General features: G+C 39.9%; 1 protein-coding gene across 1 annotated transcript in view; it reads left to right on the forward strand.

The window, feature by feature from the left end:
* Nucleotides 1–12,843: 12,843 nt before the first annotated feature.
* RASGRP3 (RAS guanyl releasing protein 3) overlaps nt 12,844–17,844 on the forward strand; it is a 65,154-nt gene continuing 60,153 nt past the window's right edge. Inside the window, exon 1 of the mRNA XM_075146702.1 lies at nt 12,844–13,030. The gene's annotated coding sequence lies outside the window, so the exon portion shown is untranslated. The remainder of the gene's footprint in view (nt 13,031–17,844) is intronic.

Raw genomic sequence — 17,844 nt, forward strand, 5'->3', positions numbered from 1 at the left:
GACAAACACTGTATTGAACATGTAATTCTGAGCCACAAGATTGGCTCCTTGCTGATTTATTACATCTTTTTAAAACAACAAGTTTAGAATAGTCTGGGACTTTGCCATTCTCAGACAATATACACTCCAACCCCCTTACTTTGTGTTATTTCAGACAAAAAAACCAACCCAAACCCAAGCTGTTCCATGAGCAACCCAAACCCAAGCTGTTCCAAAACTAAAACGAAGCTTGAATTCCTATAACCTTTCCTTGTAACTCTCTCCTCAGCGGACTAACTCCAGCTCCAGCTCCTTGCATCTCTGCCACTCTCTACAAGCACAGGCAGCACGCATCTGCAGCTGTGGGTGCCAGGACAGGGTGATGAATGCACATGCATTGACATAACTGCTGCCAAACCAAATGTTGTCCATGCTCTCAGCAGGGAGGGTTAGTTGAGTCACTTGTCTCTAGCTGTTCATCAAACTTCACAGACCTCAGATTGTACTGACCTTTTCGTTCTGTTTGCCTTACACACATGGTTGAAAGCTACGAGGTTAAAAGCTACCAGTAGGTTCAGAGAGATGGCATACACTGGCTCTCGTTCCACAGAAAACTAACCAACCAGCAAACCTAAGCCTATCTTGGCCTATCAATTTCTGTTACCAGCAATTCACAAAAGAGGTTTTGGTGTGTCCAGCCACCTTCCATCTTCCCTGCCTGATTCAAGAGGGAAGCAGTTGACTCAAGCCCTGAGTGAAGCTTGAAAACATTCTTCTGGTTCAATAGGCATGTCCTCATCACAGCCGCACTCTTCTATTACAGACACTATATAAGCAAACAACATACTTTGTGCATGTTTCTGCCTTTCCCTTTTGCCTCTTCTTACCTCTAATATGCCTTAAAACACACAGGGAGCCAAAAGCAGACCAAACAGCCTAAACTCCACTTACATCCCAGTGCTTAGTATTCCACGTTGCCTGGGTCCAGGCCTTCAGAAATACTTTAACAAAGGAACCACAATTGAAGGAATTAAGTGAAATTCAGCCGATCTGACCTCAGCCTCTAGAGCCCACCTACTTTGCCCCAGTATAGCAAGGCTGGTTCTGTCATTTCACCTGAAAAGCTGCAGGGCTCAGGAATACAATTTTGATTGATAGTTAAACAAACATTTTCTTAACATCATTAAGACGAGGGATTGGACACCATGGATGTAGCCATTTTTTGTTACAAGAGCTGCGGTTTAGGTGAGAGCCCTAAAAATACAGAAACCACCACGTACAATTCCATGAGTCAAGTTTCTGAGTGCAGCAGAGTCTGGAACTGATTACAATTTATACCAAATGGCACCAATACTTTTTACATCCATATGGACCCTTTTAAAAAAAATATTAGTCCTTTTTCAGCCAGCCATTTCCTTGCTACAAAAAATAAAATTGCTGACTTGGTAGAACTGAATTTTGCTAGTTCCCTTCTAATGCTGCTGTGTTAATGAGAATGAAGTTACTACAGAACTAGTGTGACACACATTTCAGCTAGAAAGACATTTGATATGAATAGATGCTTTCATGTTGGGATGCTATTCAGTGAAAAATTAGCCAATGTTAAAACTATTCAAAGTGAGTGCTAACATTCCTTGGGAAAAAACAGTCACAGCTGGACAGATCATTTCAATCCAAGAGACAAAACTGGCAGTCATGACAAATATTCAGCTAGTCAGTGGCAACTGACACAAATAAATTCCTGACTAAGAGAAGTCCTAAAATGCTAAAGGCACCAAAGTGATTATCATGACCTATTAGCTCCCAGTGATCCTCACCCTCGTGGGGGTTTGAATCTGAGTTTTGGGTTCCTCAGTGCCCCTTGAGTGATGTCCATATGGCAGCAGAGGGGCTCCTGGCTTTGGCACTCTTTCCTAACTTCTCAAAAGGAAAGGTGACAGATCCCATTAGAGCGTGTCAGGGGCCTGATCTGGCCAGCAACTGGCCAGCATTCCTTCAAAGTGCACAACAAACTTAAAAACCCCACTGCTGCCTCTAGGAGAGACTACAGTATTGTTCTTTTAATAATGCCACCCACTTTGAAGAGTAGTTTGTACTTGCTGGGGACTCTGCTAACACCAAGCAGGCCAAGGGAGCTATTAAGGAGCAATTCAAGCAAAGAAGAGGTGAATTACTGTGTGTTACAGAGGCTACTGCTCACTTCTGAGATCATTATTTGGTATTTATATAGCTTTTTCTATCAGAAGATCTGAAATTTACCTAGGGAAGCTAAAGTCCAAAAGAGAAGCAGAGTAACTAAAAGTGAATGAGGAAAATCAGCCATTTGCTGAAGGCTTCCCCACGAGTGACGATGTCAGCTTGTGAGAGAGTGACAGCGTTCTTTGGGAGAATGCCAAGGACCGCGCTACAGTCACTGCATTTGCCTGCAGGAATAACCTCACAAAGCAGGAGAACTAGAAAATTTGGACCCTCCTGGGGCACCACCTCCACAGCTGGCACAGGCTGTGTTTGCACACCAAGCTGTGAAAGATCTTGAACTGCAACACCACACCACCCCCACCAACCTCTACCATTTGAGCACCCAGGCACCAAAAAGAGAACGTGTTGAAACAGGATTATCCTGTGACAACCTACATTAATAAGTGATTTTACTATCTGGTGGGGAAAGAATGGCGTAAACCAAAGAAATGCAGGATGTCAGCCAGATTTCCTTCAAGACCACTGAATCATCAGATATGTATTTTGACTCAGAGACCCTTAACGGCAGTCTTCAGGCTGTATGTTCTGTCCAGCTGTGTCTAGGGCCTGTGATTGCTCTGCTCTTCTCCCTCTCAAGCTGTAGGGCTGGGAAGATACCTCTGTGCCTCAGCAGCTGAGCAACCTCACTGAACTTTGAAGTTTGCCCTGCCCAAAGCAGGAGATTGCTCTAGGGGCCTCCAGAGGTCCCTTCCAAACTACATTTTTCCATGAGAGGAAGCTGTGACCTGACACAGCAGTCTCTGCTCTCTATCCTTATGTGAGACAGGAAAGCTGACAGAGGGGACGTGACCCCCTTCCCTTCTTCTCGCACCTATGCACATGCCAGGAGCGTGTCTTTCACTTTGGTGAAAACAGAACACCAATCTGCTCAGCCCATCTCAGGAGAATCCCATCCAGAAGGAGCATTTCACACAATGTGCACTGTTGCTTGCTATCAACCAATATGTTCTTGAAAAGTTAAGTGACAATCTCAGGTAGAACGGAAGTTCTGCAGTAAAGTTTTTGTCCTGACAAAAGACACAGAGGAGGGAGGAAATTTCTTTCTACACTGACTTTCCCTTCCCCTCCAGTCATGCTTCGCCACACACTGCTTTCCATTAGCTCTGAACCAAGGGGAATGGAGAGGATACTGCTAGCCAGCATGGAAAATTTCTACGTGACAATTTCAGCATCACCTCCAATCTCTATCTACTCACACTGCCAGGATCCATTCTGGGCTGGATTTTCCAAAGCACTCCATATTGATTTAGCTCTCCTCCCACCAAAACCTGTAGCACCTCCATGGATTCCAGTGGGAGCAGAGCAAAGGCTGTGCCAAGCTCTTTTGGAAAATCCCACCATGTGTGTTTAATGAGGAATGTTTCTGGCAGAAAAGTTTTGAGTACAGCTAAGCAGGTTTGTTTTTTTTTTTTTCACGTTGTAAGTTTAATTTCTGCCACTTTTCATCCAGGAGGTAACCACCTGGAAGGGTGGGTAGGACCTGTTCCAAAATCCCCAGCAGGATATAGTCTGTCTCTACCTAAAACTGAATTAAACTTTCCTGTCATCTAAATGGTCTCTGTCACTTTGTGAGTGGGCACCATTCTCAGGATCCACATCTCCCCTTCCTGCTGCAGGCAGCTATCCAGCTCAGCTCTGGCCGCAAGGGCATTCCCCACTTTCTGTCCCATTTGATACCTCTTTCCAGGGCCAGTCCTCATTGCAGTCCTGCTTCTGCTTTTCGCCTCCAGCACATCCTGTCATTTGCTCATGACTCAAAGCCTCAGGCATCCCATGCACCCATTCCTTCCTGTTGATTGGCATTGGACTCCACAAAGTAGTTTTCAGTCTCTAAATACAGATTTGGCATGTGTGAAACCGATAGCTACTATCCGGTGCTTAGAAATATCTTCCGCCAAGGTAAACTGATCACATCCGTCACAGCAGTCTCTCTCCTCACAGAAATAGAAGGCACCACCATCAAGTCAACTTTGTATTCTTCCCAAAACTACCTAGAGAGATGTGACATGTTCATTTTCCTTCTTTTACCATAAGCAAGAAATTTCAAGTCTGCTTTTAGCAATGAATGTATTCTTCTTTGGCCTGCAACATCACCAAACTAAGCTGAATAGCAAACCTGGAATAAGGAAGTTTCAAAAATAAAACAGGAAAGGGAAATCCTTCGATCTGCACAACAGTGAGCTGAATGAACACGGAACTTTCATTCACATTTGCTCATGCTTAGATGTCATTTTTTCCAAAAACTAAAGAAAAATAGAGAATTATTATTTTAAAATTCCCTTAAGCTGAAAAGAAAAAAAAAACCTACATTAACTATATTACTCATTGCAATGTTAGTTCATTTCAGTACACTGAATATAAAACAAAGCAGATGATAGGGAGCTTTTGAGGGTTTCACTATTGAATGAAACAATACATAATGCACCCAGACATATATATTAATTTCACATCTGGTAATAGTTCTGGTATTGGGTTATTCCACCAGAAGGCAACAGTAACTGTTGTTAGCCAAGCTGGCCCTTACTTCATCCAGTAAAACTTGGTTTATATTTGAGTGTTTGCTAAAAACATTACATTTACCTCATACTAGACCTAACAAAACACTTGCAAATGCGTACCACAAGGAAGATAGTCTAGGAAAATCTAATGCTATAGGTATTTTTCCTGTCTAAACACCTAACTCAAAACAGCTCCAAAAAACTCAGCAGCATACAGGGCTCAAGGGCAAGGACCTTGAGTAAGAGCTCCTCACATATGGTCTACCAGCCTCCAGGGCAGACCAAACAAAAGGTCCCTGCAGCAGCTCTCTCTCACTATGGTTCCCTTATGCTTTTAATGTCTCTGTTTTAGTTCTCTATGATTTCCACTGTTATCTCTTCATTCTTCTGTACAACTGCAATTGACAGTATCCGTTAATATCAGTATATTAGCATTTTCCCACCTGATTTTGGTGCGACTCCACTGACTTCAGTGACTCACACAGGGAGTAACTGTGCTCCCAACATATGCAGAACCACAGTAATTTTCTAACGCTTCAAAAATTTCAAAAAAAAAAACAATTCAAAATTGTGAGGAATAAAGTGTTTAAAACCTTTGAAAGAGATCTAGCGACACTGGAGAAATTTGCTAATTATAAATTTTTTCTATGTTTCAAAACAAATAGTAGCTCACTGAACCCCTCCAACTCCCCTGTCGGCAACATGAAACATGAACTAAAATGTACTTGTAATTAAAGGGCAAATAGTAAGAGTCAAACCAAACTTTTTAAACTCTGGGTTTTGGGATTTAAGTTATCTTTATATAAAGCATTTTATTGTAGGATCATAAATGGGATGAAGTATCAGCAGCCTGTTAATATTAATTATTATTTATTATTTATTAATTCATGTTATTATTAATTAATAAAAATTTATAGAATTCTCCCATTGCACAACCAGCAGAAGATCTGAATCCAGCACCAGCTGTTCAACAGCTGGACAGACATATAAGCAAATATCATAAAGACCTGGAGATACAGTAGGAGAGATTAAGCCCTTATAATTTGTTTGGGCTGAAAACTGCAGAAAAGAGGAGAGCTCCGGGGAAGCCTGCCGTTCACGGCTTTTAACAGCAAAGATACTTTTTCTCCTGCCTTTGTCACTAGAGGTCAGCATAGCATCTGAAGTGCCACATTGTTCACGTTTAAGAAATGGTAAGAAAATCCACAACTCAGAGGGAAACTGTGATCTTAAGAAACAGCTCCAAGAAGACAGAATCTCTGTTTCTGCACTGGGAGAAATGTGAACTGTGAAGCCTCAGAAAAAAGAAGAACACAGCAGCAACTGAAAAGTAAAATCAGAGTAAAAGCATGCTAGAAATTTAAAGGTTCCCACAGAGCAATTAGAGTCTAACAATGGCTATTTTTAAAACACCCATTAGCCTAAGGTAAAAGCTGTCACCTAAAAAGCCCAGCTGACTAACACTCTGAGGACTCTTCCTGATGCACGAGAAATAAACTATTTAATCTCCCTGCACAACAAAATTCCTACCCCAGGCTGTGAGCAGCTGGTCTAGCTCATGTAAAGCTAGCTCATACGTGCAGGTCAAGGAGATAGGGAAAGCATTAACTGCACTGGAACAATTCCTAGGAATGGACGGAAAAAAAAACACAAACAGACACTCATCTTCCCAACCCAACAAAACAGATATCCACTGTGCGATCCTTGTCCCCTTGAAGTCACTAGAGAAACCTCATGGTTAGGGAGTCTCACTGTGCACGCTGCTGCTATTCCTGTCCCCTGGGGCCTCTCAAAGGCCCGATTACTGTCAGCCAGGAGGTGACACACCATCACAGCACCTGACAGGAACCGTGAAGGAGCAACTCCTCCTCTTTCTTTTAGAAGAGGAGACTGCAGCAGTCAGCTGCCCTCAAGACAGGTGCAAGCAACAGAGATTTGGTACTGAAGAGATGTCACCTTGTGACAGGGCAAATCAGTCGCCTCCCCTCCTAGCCCATGTGCCAGAAAAGGGGTCCGTGTTCCAGTATGATTTATGGTGTTCAATTCACCGCTCCAACAGAAAAGCACGTTTGTCAGTATGACTCAGACTCCAACAGAGAACTGTGTAGCTATACCCCAAAAAGCCATTTAGTACAGACTGCCCTACCTCAAATGGCAGCAAAGGGGCTTAGACCACAGTGTCTTCCATAAGCTGACACAACAGCATTTAGCACAACTTAACTTGTCTCCCCTGTTCTGGCAGATACAGGAAAGCAACACCTTGAAATCCAGAAATGTTTGGTCAGCAAATGGAAGCCCTTTGGAATAGTGGCAAAGGAAACTACAGGAGAATAAATTCATGCTGACATATGGGGAAGTAACTCATCTTGGTCAATGAATTACAGCAAGCGGAAACTAGTGTAAATGAGAACCTAAGTCCATCGGCCTAACAAAAAGCAGATGGATTTTAGCCATTTTTAAATATTTTCGTTCCTAATCTACACCTGGCTATAAGGAATAAGTAAAATGGTGTGCACCCAGCTTCTAGCAACCATGAAAAAGCTAACAGATTCCTGTAGGAAAGTCTTTTTGCTAGAGATGCATTACTTGTAAAACACATTATTGCTCTTTTATTAGTACATTATATACAAAGGAGGAAACAATTTGTCACTGCTATATGTCTTCTCACTTTTTTCCTTGGAAACTTCAATTCTAAAAGACACACGTTAATATAAATACAAGAGTAGAAAAGTGGGCTTTTCAGATCAAACATCTAAAGGCTGAAGTACAGGACTATAATGCCTGAGGTCTTCTATCTACTACTATTACCTTTGAGTTATAGTGCACGGGAGTCAAAAATGGGCACCTTGTTGTGCCAAGTGCTGTAAAAAAGGCTTTCTCTGAACAGAGGTATGAAATGAGAAAATAAGATGGACACAAGTAGAAAAAGTCTACAAGGAAATAAGGAGATAATGCTAGTAATAGTGAGAGCAGCTGCTCACCCTGTACGGACAAGGGATGCAGTTAGGAATGGGGACTTTTGACATAGCATCCTGAGCAGCCAGGAGAGCAGAGAAGTCACCCACAAAGATGGGCAACACCAGAAGAAGAACTTGTTGGAGATCATTTCTGACAGTTCAATAATCTGTTGAACAAAACACCACCTGCAGCAATAGTGTTGACATTTTTGGAGGACGCTGGGACAAAGGAGAGTTTTGCAGAAGAACAGTGAGGTAATGTTGCAGTTGTTTACAGCATCTTCTCACAAGTGGGGGAGAAAACAGAAGGGTGTTTTCATTTGCATGAAAATTTTACAAGTGGGAATATAAGATGAAATCGTGAGCTGGCTGGAAACAAAGATCAACTCTGCTAGACTAAATTATGCACACTCTAAGCAGGACATAAGTAGAATGCAAAAAACCTTGAATACAAAGATGTGAATGAAAAGGGAATACGAGACAAGTAAAATACAAGGGGGGGAAAAGATGAAAAACAGAAACAACCAACAGAATGAGCTTTCCAGATAAAAGTATTACTTCCTGTGAGACCTTTGGCAAGTTACTTTATTTCCTCATCAATATCATGAAGATAATGTTTTCTGCTGTCACCACCTCCCTAAAGGCTTTAAATTCCTGGTTGGTTGTACAGAAATCAATCACAGGGAAGAGATGGGGATGTACAGAAGGTTTGGGCCCTAAGAACTTTAACATTTTGTAAATGAAGCTTTAACTTGAATCTTCACTACTATGCTGCCATCAGGTTTAATGCATGTTCTTTGTTTAAGGTACAGAGAAAAAAATATACATTGTGTTTTGGTAAGCAAGAAGGTGAAAAACAAATTGGACTTCTATTCATATTCTCCCTTCATTACCACACAACCGATCTAAAACACACACAGACAGTTTATGGCATGAGGGATTACAGACCACAACTGTGCTAACCTCATGAGGCCACAAACACACAGGGTAGACAACCAGCACATTATCTTCTAAGTGTACATTGAGCTTGAGTCTGACCTGCGGTTTTCCCCGACTTCTTTTTTTAAGATCACAATGAACTGTTCTTCAGCTTGCCCCATAGCTGGAAGCAGCAGATCTGTTGGGATATTTCTATGTTTTGATTATTTGCTTGAGTGGCGGAGGGGAGGAAAACAATACATTTTCTATATAGTGAATATAAGTTACAATTAGAAAGGCCCCTAAACTCACAGCTCCTCAGCTGCCATAAACTGGCACAAATCCATTAAAACCAATTGGCGAGATTCCCCAGACAGCTCAAATCAGTGTCGCTCCACTGAAGTTGATGAAGCAACACCAATTTGTAGAAGCTAGAGATCTGGCCCACGGCCTGCACTGCAGTCCAGAAAGACCATCTGTGTTTAACAGGATCAGAAATCATAAGGAAAGTCTGTGTCTTTATAATTTACTAAAAACTATTGAGACAAGTGATTTCCATGGTATTAAGTAAGTCAGGTAGACTAAACAAGAGCTATACTAAAAACCGGTTTATTGTTTCTTCCTCAGTATAGCTTTACCAGGGAAAGTTATGTAATTTCTTGCAACACACTCCATGAGGCAAGGAAATGTGAAGGCAAGGAGACAACTGAGGAGAGAAGAGGAACAGGAATAACTCTATAAGAATTCAAGCTATATAATGAATTATAGGCATGACAAACTAGAGTTTGTGCTGCCCTGCTCACGCTGACTTTATGTCAAACCCATTCCCACTGATGTCAATGGAAAGAGTGATGCAATCCAATGCTGTTCAGCAGCACAAAGGAGGGGCAGCATAAAAGCAGAGGAGAAGGCTCAGATAGTTTAGCTTTTTATTTTGGAAGCTGTTCTGAAAAGTTTCTATATTCAAATTTCACGGGAATTTGAATACCATGTTTACCATTCTAATTGTGAAAAGCCAGATGCAGATCTAGAACTAACTCAGTAGTCAGCACTAGTGGGGAAACCATATCAAAGCTTCTAGATTCATGTTTTGTGGCTCACTGGTAGAAATCAAAATTATTTGTGCAAAGCTCCTTTGAGGTGTCCAGCAAAAAACAGTGGTTTTGCCATGCTGCCATGGGATAGCTCAGTCTAAGTTTTCTGTAGTGAAGAATTTACGATTCTCTTTACATGAACAAGCTGACTCTGCACACAGGAACTCACTGAAAAGACTTTGCTTACATCCTTAACACATGCACACATGCATGTATTTTCAGGGCACAGAGTGTAAATGAACTGTGAAGACAAGATGCATTGAATTCCAGGGGACCAAAAACATCCCCACGACTTATGGGCACCACAGTGTTACTCTGCAACTGCTCATGCAGCCAATGTTTGTCCTAGAGTCTAATCTTTCTTATGCATTAAAGTAAAAGTAAAGTAAAGTAAAGTAAAAAGTACAGTAAAAATGGGGGTGTCAGAGAAAATACATCTCTTCTGCTTTGAGACAGAAAAATTTAACTGCACCTTACAAGCATCTGCCCTCAGCAACTCTTCCTCACCTTGCTCCTTGCTCTCTTGTGGCTCCACCAGCTACCTGACCGATTCCCAAAGGAAACTCTGAAATGGAAACTTTGAAGACCTCTCTCAAGACAGATTCTCCTCGAGACTGCAAGGGTAAAGTGGGAGTGAAAACGTTTGCATACTGAGTGAGAATTTCTTCCAGTGTGCAAAGTCAGAATGACAGAGGAGAGAAATCCTGCTTTAACCTTGCATTCTATTTTTAATGTGTGGAGATGTTTTGAATGACATTGAGAAAAGATGTGTGTGTTTGAAAGAAAGGCTACCAGCAAAATCAGCGCAAAGAGGCTCCTGCATTGGGCTCTGCTGACACCGTGCTGAGACAAGGCAAGCAGCTATTCAAGACTAAGCCTCTCCAGGGCTCCGGCAGTGCTTGGTGCTAACTGCACCACAGCGCACAGAGAATGTGTGATGCAAATTCAAGTCTGTAACCACTGGCAACTCATTGAGCAGATTTAAGGTTTAAACTAAACTACATTTGAATAAAGGTATGCACAAGTGAAATACTGCTAAGCAGCTTTGCATTTCAGTGCTGTTATATTGTGGAGATCAACTTTTCAGAAACAGGATTAGTTAGACCTATTCCACAGCAGTTCCATAATAATGAATTCTATCAACTTTTACACATTGCCAGTCCTTCAGCCTTGGTCTAAGGTCTGAAAGAGCCAGAAAGACTGCAGCTTGCCTTCAGTCACCTCCACGACAGAATCTTCTCAGCCAAACGTGCTTCTGTGCTTCCACTGAATTCAGTATTTGATCCACTGTTCACTACAAAGAATTATATTCCTCTTTGTCAGATTTGTAGTATGTGATCTGCAAAGATCCACATCTTCCTAAGACTTTAAACCTGTCTGCTAATATTAACACAAGAAAAAAATATCATAATTATTGTAACTTTCAGGTCCTTCTATAAATTAAATTACTGATTTTGAGAGGAGTTTCACTTGGAGCATTCCATTTTGGTTTAACTTTATTAAAAAGTACTTTCAAGGAAAACATTGTTCTTGAGTTATTATTAATTTTCAAGAAATCAACAAAAAAGTTTATTCACACATCACTTGCGTGTTTCTTCTTTTTTCATAAACAATCACATTCTTGTCATAAGAAACAGGATCTTTGCAAAGTTCTCAACAAGGCAGGCATTTTCCTGAAGATGCTCTTGATTTTTATATAAACTGCTCTGGCATCATCTAGTCTACCTAAAGCTAACGCAGATTTGCAAATGCATACATAAAACACCATACTAGCTAACAGTCATGATCATTGCCTACACAATATGACTGAAACAAAAGGTTTAACGTTTTCCAAATTCCTCAAATGCCACAGGTCCTTAATTCTCACCACTTTCATAGGACTCCTATGTGCGTATTTCACATACAAATCTTAAACAAGAAAAACTGCTTGTCCACATAGCAACATCTATCTTTTAAGTCTCTACCTTCCCACTAAAATAATCACCAATCCCAAACCATGCATTACAGTGTATTTTCAATAAGCATGCTGCTATTCTAACATGAAAATACCACTGTAAAAGACCAGCAGAAAGCTTTTTTACAGCAATTTACCTACTTTGTATAAATTGAAGGAAAGGCATGTACCTCATGGAAGTGGGAATAGGGAGAGGAGATAAAGCACCAGGTACAGTACTATATTATCATCTTAGTTGAGTATAATGTGAAAATTAATAATTTTTTTTTTTAAGCTCGACAGGGCCTTGGAAACTTGGTATGTATTTTTAAAACCACTAAGCTGAAAATAATTAAAATTTGAAAGCTTCTGGTCAAAAAACTGACCCATCAAAATCATTCATCTCAAATTAATTCATAAAACGTATTTGAGGATTTTAACATAGTTGCTATTCAAGAGCTATAGCTACACAGCCATCCTCATTGAATACATGCACAACAATTCTGTTTCCCTGCATGTAAATGCACTTAGTTTGCTTAAACACTTCCAACCTCTTAGTATCTGACTTGAGGCTGCAGGGTGAGTTTCACTGAGGAAGAAAGTACTCAGCTGAAATGATGACTCACAATCTTTAAACGTCATTCTTAAGCATGCAAGATCTACACCTCCTATAACACATATTTTGCCATCCTAAAACATGTTAGCCATCTTTGTTCTCTTTTCTAAGCCAAAGAAAATCTTTTTTCCAACTCTCCAGTCTCAAACAATTTCAAAGATTTAATCAAAATTAAATTCTTAAGGGAAGTGATAATTACTCAAGAGACTAAGGTCAAAAGGCCTAGTGCTACTGTGTCTCATTTTTTTGTAGAGTGCAAAAGATTACATCCTAGCATGTTTTTGAACAAGTGTTTTCCTCACACAAGAGAACTGTGTCTGCAGAGCAACCTTTATCAAATTCTTTTACTTATATTGGCGGGGCGGGGGGGGGAGGGCAAAAAAACCTTAAGATCTTTCCTTTGTTTAAATGCATTTCCTGCCTTCCTTACTGCTATAGACTGTGTTGTGGTAGGCCTATTTATAGTCCAAAGAAAGGAAAAAGCACCACTGGAGGCAGGAAAACTAAGTTGGGAAAGAATAGAAGGAAGTGTGGCTGCCATTTAGCCAAACAATCTAGAACTAATTGAGCTCAAAAGAGCCCCAGCCTCAGTGAAGCTGCTGGGAGTGAACAGAGCACAATCCTGCTTCTCTCTCCAGGGCCCTGCCAGGGCTGCTGAGCATGAGAGTCATGTACGGGACACTGCCGGGCAGCAAATAATCTCAGCATCTCAACACCATGAGAAGTACTCTTTAAAAAAAGGAGTGTGCTGAAAGATAGTTACCTATCAAATTAAGGTAAGTGTCTCCTTCTAGCATTTCTGCTTGCTGCATTCTCCATGTCTTTTCAGATGTGGCTAGACTGGTAAATGAAAAGAGAATGAGCTTTGGAGAAGGAACTGTATCTGATTTTTTATATAAAGGTTTGGCAGGATGTCTGATTTTTAGATAAAGAAATCTGAATTCAATTACAGATTCTTCAGAACTTTCCTTAAGCAAAAGAAGCTTTTGCCATATATCCATAAGATAACTTTGCTGTTTTCTTCACCTGTGTCTTGTTCATCTTATAATCTGCGATTAAGTACTAAGAGAAACGTTGATGGTAACTGTGTGCCCCAAAGAAAAATAATGAAGTCAAATCTGCATTAGGTTAAATACATAGATTTAGAGACAGAGAGAGGGAGGGAGAAGTATATGTAATATATATTTATACAAGATGTGTTAATTTAGAATACATAAACATATCAAAACATATATAATTCATAATTGAAATTTTGTGAGAATTTAGACTTATACTCATGAGGTTCATTTGAAGGTAGGTACTCATGAGGTACATTTGAAGATAGGAACTTAGCCAAAATTAAAGCCCCTGAAAGTTTCTATAGTTTTAGAATTTATTATAGCAGGTAATTTGTGTGTGTGCGTGCACACGCATAAAAATATACTATATATAGATATCGATATATATTATTCATTGTGGTTTTGCATTGCAATACCATGTAGTTGCCATTCTGAGGTCTAATTTAAACTGACAGTAGAATGTGAGTGGAAATTTTTAATCTCCTTATTTTCAGATACTATACACCGAGTTATACTATCATGACTGCATGTATAAAAAGCTCCATTTTAAGTCATACCAGTGTACAGACCATATTAATTCATTGAATTAGCATCAACAAGACAGACTTTTAAGAGGGAAAAATGAAAAGTTATTTTAAGATTGTGTTTGATTTCTTCCATTTCCAACAGAAGGAGAATAGAAGCTGTAGAATACTAGATTCAGGATTTCATCATGCAATTTTCATCTTCTTTGAATGATCTATGAGAACAACCTTTGTATTAATCTCACTTGTGTTAACACATTACCTCTATGCATATGTCATTCAGGTTATTCAGATGTTGCGTAGGATTAGTGGTTTATTATAAAAAGTTGCTGGTGAGTAAAAAGGAAGTGTGATGTGTTGTTATTCTGCTGTATCCCCGTAGGATGCTATTATGTTTAGAGTCTGCTATTGTGAAGATAGCAAGGCAGGATGTCATCCATGTAGGTGAAAAGCTGCGATAGGACAACTGTAAACAGCAGCAGTCAGCTGAAAATCTGGTCCAGGGAGGTGCCAAGCAGCAATTCCAGCAAAGCAGATCTTAGTCAATGCTCATAGAAAAGATCAGGCTTTTCTTTGTCTGATTTCAAAGTACTCAATTATTTACAGTAATTCCCATTTCCAAGAGGTTATAAGCCTGGTCTTGTGAAGAATGAAAGACCTCTAATGGGAGTAAAAATAGAAGCCTGTACAGATATTTGCAAGAGAAAGCTCTTTAGACTGCAATTTGAGTAACTAGCATAGCATGCTCTCATTCAGGTAACATTCCTTGCTTTCAATTTCAGTAACTGATTCCCCTGTACAAAGACTGAGCAGAAACCAAAAAAAGGGTTTTAATTAAAAAATGTAAGATTAAACAGTGTAACCACCGTTATACTAGATAAGCTTTTGTAAAACTCACAGGATGGAGGGAAGGAATGGAGGGAAATCTGCGGATAAATACTCACCCAAGCAAAGAAGCATTGCAATTTCTGCTGTTAAACAAATGCAATTATTTCCATGAGATGTCAGTTGCACAGCTATTGCAATACAACTGAACAGCAAACATTGGATCATTCAGATTTATTCAGGTCTGCAACACTCACCACACCATTATTTTAAAGCTCGGTTATCACTGTGTGAATGTAGCAAAACAGAGACCATTGCTTAGCTATAAGGAGAAGATCATTTGCAAATCCGCCAGTTACAATGTAATTATACAGGAAAAGATGATAAAATAATGTACTGATGCACTTGTGCATTTACCTGTGGAAAAGATATTATAGATGGTACTTAGAAAGTGCCTAATTAATACTCTTAATAAATTCATATCCTTAATGAAGAATTAACAGAACAAATTCTGATGAGAGGCACAGACACAAACCCACTGAAGCCAAGACAGTTGCTCACACCACTGAGAACAGAGTTTTTTGTTCTGAAGATAAGGACAATGTACTCCACTGGCTACTGTACTAGTTTCTGTTTCTTACAGTGTGCTGTATAGGGAACATGACAGCAGCTCGGAGCTACCCTTCTCTTTTTTCAACCCCTTCTCCCATTTTAGCATCTAAGACAGGCGCAAAGCAACTCAGAATCAGGGAAAATGTGTCAGCAGTACGGCTAGTGGTGCTCAAAACATCCTATGCTGTTTCCAAATAAGTCACATTGTCTTAAAAAAAAAAAAGGCTTAGAAATTACCGTTATGTTTTCTATCTTCGAGAACTTAAGGCCAGTGTTTTCTAGCTTGTCTCTGTAACTGCAAGAGTTAGTAACCCTAGTTTAAAAAATGGAAACTGCCTTACATAGTCACATAATTGCCCAAGTAGCAGTTTTAGAGGAAAAAAACCACACACATAAAAAGATTTGTTTAAAAACTGCATGAGTTCATAAGTTCATGAGTTCAAAGTTTGCAAACTGAGAGTTTTGTCCTGAAGATACAATAATTCCAGAAGGTCTTAGAATGAAATTTACACCCCTGCACCTTATAAAATCTTACTACCTGCTAGGGTCTAACTACTCTGCAGGAGATTCTTTGTATATAAACACTTTTGAGTGTCACAAGTACTAACAGGGTTGCAATTATTATCCAAGCAACAGGGTTGCAATTATTACCCCAATTGCAACAGGGTTGCAATTATTACTCCAAGCTAAAAATGATCTGAGAATATGATACACCAGAAGGAAGTGAAGGTTCACACGCTTTCTACCCTGCCATTATTTTGCCAGGAGATATAAAGAAGACTATGGTTGTCAAATAAATACTTCAGTCAACTGTCACTACTGTGTGGGCAGCATGGGTTTCTGGTTCCAGGAAAGCTGACTGACTTAAAGAAAAATCACATGACTTAAAAAATAATGCACTTTGGGTGACAGACAAACCATGCCATGCTTTCATGCAAAGCTAGCTCAGGTTTAGTAGGATTTATTATTCCTCATGCAATTGCTCCATTAAGTATCTTAATTTCTCCCTAAGCCCCTATTCCACTATACCAGACGCTCTTACAAGGGACCTTTGTGCTCCAAGTCACAGTCCAGCCCGCTAACATTACAGGAAAAAAAGAGCAGAGACTTAGAAATACCAGTGTGTCTGTTTGGGGCAGTCAAAGTAAGATTTTTTGAGGACACATGTCTACAGTAGTCTCACTCAAAAAACAGAACTGGGGCAGAGGGATCATAAAAAGAAACCCAGCTAAAACACAGTAAGAAATCAAAGTTCAATATTGGACAGCATCAAAATAGTTCCACAAAAAAAGCAGCTGCTCAACACTTACAACAGAAATGTCAGTGCTAAAAAATAATTTCTTTGATAATGTCTTAAAAACCCAGCTTATAACTATGTGCTGAATAACATCCTGACTGATGCAAATGTTTATACAGGTGCTTAAATTTAAGCATATGAGTAGTCCCATTGATTTCAAGCAAAATTATTTCAACAAGCTGATAAAATTTAAAGCCAGGCAAAGTCATTAGATCATCTAGTCTGACTTCAAACACAGCATGCTAATTTTACCATTCCTCTTGTCCAAAACCCCAAAGCTTGCCTGCTTACAACAGAACATATGGATATAGCATGTTCAAGATAAAAGTTTAAGGGGAAGATCATGATGTTCTACATGCATGAGTAGCGACTCACTTGAGAATTGTTCAAGTTGACATAAATCCCTTAGCTCAAACGGGAATTAAATGTTGCACAGGCTTTGTACCAGCTTACTCCACAAGGGTGAAGGTCAATGTGTGTATGGAAGATGGACTGTTTCTCACAGAAGTCTATGTGCCATCAGAAAAAAACATTAACTTTACTTCGGTTGCTTTCCTACTCTTCAAGTAGACTAGAGAAGTACTGTTGCATAAGCAAGGATGAATGAAAAAGCTGTTTTACAAGTCAATCTTCATGCCAAAGTGCAGCTATTTTTTTTGCCTTTGGTTCTCTCACTTCCCACAGACCATGTACAAATTGTGGTACAAAATAAGGAGCCACTGTTTAGAGGCAGATGAGACACAGAAGTGTTAACCAAATGGAGACATAGAGCAAAAGCGAAATTGTCAAATCTCTTATCATGACTTGAACACACACAGGCAGTTTAAAAAGACTTATTATTTGAACAAAAGACAAGAGAAAAAGTGGGAGACTTGACCTGGGGCCTCCTTTACAAGGATCAGTAACAGAGGATGTATATTACATGAACACACACAACAGCAGAACAGTGCTGTGGAAGGATACAACATACGGTCATAACAAAAAACAAAGGGAGGGGGAACAAGAAAGACCGTCTTGGAGTACAAGTTCACCTTGCCCACAATTCATATTCTGTTCCTAGGATTCAAAGATCCTTTGACTATAAAGGGTCTCCCACACTGCAGCAGAACAGAGGAGTTGGAATGTACAGCCTGCAGGGCTTCTTTGAAAACACAGCTAGGGGAAATGGGATGGCCCATGCTTTATGCGACTGAGAGCCTAAAAATGCTGAAGCTGATACACAGCCCAAGTGACTGTATTCACAGAACACCTAGAACAAAACAAACTCCACCATA

This window comes from Calonectris borealis, chromosome 3, assembly GCF_964195595.1.
Source record: "Calonectris borealis chromosome 3, bCalBor7.hap1.2, whole genome shotgun sequence".
In the NCBI taxonomy this organism is placed as follows: domain Eukaryota; kingdom Metazoa; phylum Chordata; class Aves; order Procellariiformes; family Procellariidae; genus Calonectris; species Calonectris borealis.